The 4,534-nt window shown below is 52.2% G+C and overlaps 1 long non-coding RNA gene across 1 annotated transcript; it reads left to right on the top strand.

Annotated features, from left to right (window-relative positions):
- Positions 1-384: 384 nt before the first annotated feature.
- Positions 385-4,051, top strand: LOC136297387 (uncharacterized). Its single transcript, XR_010723147.1, has 3 exons — positions 385-493; positions 623-807; positions 2,185-4,051. It is a non-coding gene; the product is annotated as an uncharacterized lncRNA (long non-coding RNA).
- The last annotated feature ends 483 nt before the right edge of the window (positions 4,052-4,534 follow it).

Below are 4,534 nucleotides of genomic sequence, written 5' to 3'. Positions count from 1 at the left end.
TAATTTGAATTTAATAAAAAATGAGGAAGAGATACGTGGCCATTTTGATCCCCAATCCATCTGCCCATTCCAGCGGATTCCAGAGCCTGGAATTCTGTTCCTAAATTCCCCAGCCTCATTTTAACTTCCTTGTGGTTTTCTTTTCCTTTTTTCCCTGCTCCTCTATTTGCAATTTCAGTCAGCCGAGCCAGCGAGCGCTTGCCACGCATTGAGACATCCCTTTAACTCCCTTTCCTGGATGTAATTTCTCGGAATTTTTGTGAAATCCATCTGCATGGATCCCAGTGCATACAAATCCAATGACACCATTCTAATCAGCCTTAAATGCTGCAGCAGCCCGCTCCCATTTAAGCTAATAGCTCCCAGCAGGCAAAGGTTGTTATCCTTTATGGACCAGCCCTCTGGGGAGCCACAGGGAACAGCTTGGAACAACAGGGAATGCATTTGGAAGTTGCCAAACTTTACTTACTGCCTCGCAGGGCTTTGGGATTTGGTGATTTTTAATTTCTTTTATTTTTAATTTTTTTCCCTATTCTCTTCATGCACAGCAAAGGTTTCTGAGCCTTTATGTGCTTGTCTAAATCGGGATTTTCAGTTTGTTATCGCTGTCTCAAATTCCTAGGATTACTGGCTCTCACCTGCGTGGGCATCTGGAAGATTTTGGACTATCTGTTTTTCAGCCGAGGAGGAAACTCGAGGGACCTCCAGCCTGAGAAATCCCAGCGAGTTCTGGGGATTAACACGTGGCCTTCCAGGCGGGGATGTTGGAGGCAAAATCCTTGGGAAATGCCAGAGCTCTGCTAACAGGTTTGTAAATGGAGGTGCTTTGCTTTAAAAGGGGATATTTATTAGGTGTGCCGGTGGAATGAAAACAAGCACAGATGGGGGATAAATCTCCCTGAGCAGCACTGCAGCACTCCCGAATCGTTCAATAACCAGATTTTAGCACCTTCAGGCCTTCCCAGCAGCTCCGGGGGTGGGACAGGAGGAGCGGCCAGCTCCTGTCCAGCCACTGCCTTTTCCACCTCCTTGGAATTTTCCAGGCTCTGTCTCTGACGTTTCCTCACATCTATCTCTGCTCGAAGGGTGGGTCTGTATTGAGGAGAGGGGGTTGGATGAAAGGTAAGTATTTCACAGAATTCCAGAATCATTGAGGCTGGAAAGACCTCCAGGATCATCGAGTACCGGCTGTGCCCCATCCCCACCTTGTCCCCAGCCCAGAGCACTCAGTGCCACCTCCAGCCCTTCCTGGGACACCTCCAGGGATGGGCACTCCAAACCTCCCTGGGCAGTTCCAGTCCCTGAGCACCCATTCCATGGAGAAATTCCCGCTGCTGTCCACCCTGAGCCTCCCCTGGCCCAGCCTGAGGCCGTTCCCTCTCCTCCTGTCCCTGTTCCCTGGGAGCAGAGCCCGACCCCCCCGGCTGTCCCCTCCTGTCAGGGAGTTGTGCAGAGCCACCAGGTCCCCCCTGAGCCTCCTTTTCTCCAGGCTCAGCCCCTTTCCCAGCTCCCTCAACCTCTGCTCTGGAGCAGCTCTGCTGGGAGAGCTGGGGGTGCTCACCTGGAGAGGAGAAGCTCCAGGGAGAGCTCAGAGCCCCTGCCAGGGGCTAAAGGGGCTCCAGGAGAGCTGGAGAGGGACTGGGGACAAGGGCTGGAGGGACAGGACACAGGGAATGGCTTCCCACTGCCAGAGGCAGGGCTGGATGGGATCTTGGGCAGGAATTGTTCCCTGGGAGGGTGGGCAGGCCCTGGCACAGGGTGCCCAGAGCAGCTGTGGCTGCCCCTGGATCCCTGGCAGTGCCCAAGGGCAGTCATGACACTGGGACTTGGAGCAGCCTGGGACAGTGGGAGGTGTCCCTGCTCATGGCAGGGGTGGCACTGGGTGATTTTTAAGGACCATTCCAACCCAACCTAGTCTATAATTCTCTGGGAATGCTTTGGGATTGGGATGCAGCTGCACTCCACTCCTCCTGGGAGAGCTCCTGGGAGCCCCGTCCTGGCCTGGAATCCTGGCACACATTCCATGTACCATCCCTCAGCATCCCACTCCAGCCTGATTGTTTGGGATGGGCCCTTGTCTTCTGTACTCCTCACTGTACAAATCTGCTGCTGGGGATGGAATTATTCATCTCCCTGGCCCAGATAACATTAATGGGACACAAATAATGGACTGATTTTCCACAGCACTCCCGAAGATGAATGGGCTTCTGAATCCTTCTTTTATCTGGGAAGAGTTGGAGTGAAGTGAATTGAAGGTCTGAAGATTCCTCTCTCTGCACTCCCAGGCCTTGCTTGAGGTGCTGCTTAGCATTCCATGGGCAGATTCCTGAGGCTTGGATGTGCTGATCCCCCCTTGCAGTGGCAGCTGTGGGATGTGAAATCTCCAGGGGTGCAGCCAGGGCCCCTCAGGAGAGCCCGGAGATGGTGCCAGCGGCTTCTCCAGAGCTCTGGATGTCGCTGCCACCTTGTCTTGGTTTGGACAGACAGGTGTCTGCTAAGGAAGGCGGGAGCCTCCCTTGAAAGAGAGTGGAGAATGTAAACCACCTCCCTCCAAATTATTATCATTTTGAAATTAAGCGGCTCTCAGGCCTTAATATGGGAATAGGAATAACAGTTCTTTAGTAGGAACATTAAAATAAAAATGCTGTAGGACCAAAACCAACCAAACAAAATAACAACAAAAAACCCACAAAAAACTAAAAACCACAATGAAGAACAACAAAAACAAACAAACAAAAAACCCCAAAACAAACCACTGACAGAGTCAGAACACAACCTGACACCGTGTTGGTCAGGGTGTTGGTGTCAGTCCAGTCAAGCCCTCCTGCAGTGCCAGATGTGGTTCTGTTGGAGCAGAGATGACCCTGGAGAAGAGTGCAGTTTTCCTCTGACGATCCAGTGGTGGTGACATGGGTTCGGTCTCCCTCTGGGAATCCAGTGCACACAGGCTGTGCTGGTGTTCTGAATGCCAGGTTTGATCCAGGTGGGAATGCTGGGCTCCTCCCCCTGGGTGGAGCCTCTCCCCGTGGGATGATGGAATTGTATCAGCCCTGCAGTGAGCCTTGATGACCCATGAACAGCAGAGATCCCCTGGAGGGAGGATGGGTCCTGGAAGGGATAAAGAACACGGCCCCAGCTGGTTTGAACAGCTGGTGATAGAATACAAACTGCTGGTTACATCTTGCATTGCAACCCAAGACACCTTCCCCATGGACAGGCAGGGAAGAGCCCAGCGGGAGAGAAGGGAAGAGCAGAATAGCCCACAGAACATTCCCTGAATCCTCCTTGCAGTTGCTGCTGGTTGGTTGCTGTGTTCCCTGGGATCCCTGTGGATGGGCTGCTCCAGCCTCAGCGATGATCCCGGGTGCCCAGGGCAGGAGATCTCCTGAGGACCTGTGCTTGTCCCAGAAATGGGAAAATGTTCAATCCAGGAAGAGAAGGACGGTGCTGGCAGGTTTTCTGGATTTTATGGCACAGCAGCAGGTCCTGCTTGGTCCCAAAAGGAGACAGACCCCGATTGTTTAGGTTGGCAATGACTTTTAAGAGCATCAAATCCAACCATTAAAGAGATGTAGATGTGCAAATGTTCCTGGGTGGGGTTTAATGGTGAGGGTATGGAATTCCCATAGGGATCAGTGAGGTTTGCCATGGGATGGGGTTGGATGTCTGCACACTGTGTGTCCTGGCAGATCTTCTCCCAAAAAAACAAAGGTGATCTACAGGATGCTGGACCTCAATCAACTGAGCCAGAGTATTTATTCCCCAATCTCCTCTCTGGTTTCTCCTCTGCTTGTGTGGAGGTCCCTGGGGAGGTGGAAACTCTCCTGAGGGTCCTTTTCCTCTAGAAGTCCCTCTCCAAGGTTAGTCTCCTGCTCCTGGAGACACTCCTACGTTCTCTGGCCATCTCCCTGCCCCCAAGGTTGGCCCTCTCGGCCCCCAGGTTTCTCCTCCAAAAGAGGCTCCAAACCACTCCTAGACTTTTTTGAGGCCAGAGGCTCCTTTTTCACATATCCACACAGCTTTTCTCCTTCTAACCCATCCAGTTCTGCCCTCCAGGCCCCCAAACTTCCCTTGTGCTTTTCCCAACAGCTCCACAGGGAGTGTTGGATTCTCCAGGAGGTGAAGGAGCACAGCATGGAATGTCCATCTTCTGGTGGCACTTCCCAGCTCTCTGAAGGAGCCTGGGAGCAGGGAGGGATCTCCCAAAGGCACAACAGTTCAAAGCTCATGGATTGTCCTCTTCCCTGCCACCGATCCATACAAACCTGGCCATATTTCAACCTTCTGTGCCCACCTAAACTCCGTGGCTTTATTTTCACCACAGGCTCTTTGTTCCTGGATGCTCTGGAAAGGGAATTAGTGCCTAATCCTTCTATATGTGACTCCATGCTTTGTATATCATCCTTGTGTCCCTCGTCCCCAACATCTTCCCTTTTGTGATGAGCTGAGCTCGTGTCTGAACTCTCTTCCCTGATCCTGGAAGGTTTTTTCCTCCCATCCTGGGAGATTACAACTAATTCAGTGCCCAGCCATG

The sequence above is a fragment of the Chamaea fasciata genome, unplaced genomic scaffold (assembly GCF_029207755.1).
Source record: "Chamaea fasciata isolate MVZ Bird 193981 ecotype frontalis unplaced genomic scaffold, bChaFas1.0.hap1 SCAF_15, whole genome shotgun sequence".
NCBI lineage: Eukaryota > Metazoa > Chordata > Aves > Passeriformes > Sylviidae > Chamaea > Chamaea fasciata.
The sequence above is the reverse complement of the archived record's forward strand: the minus strand, read 5'-3'. Positions and strand labels throughout refer to the sequence as shown.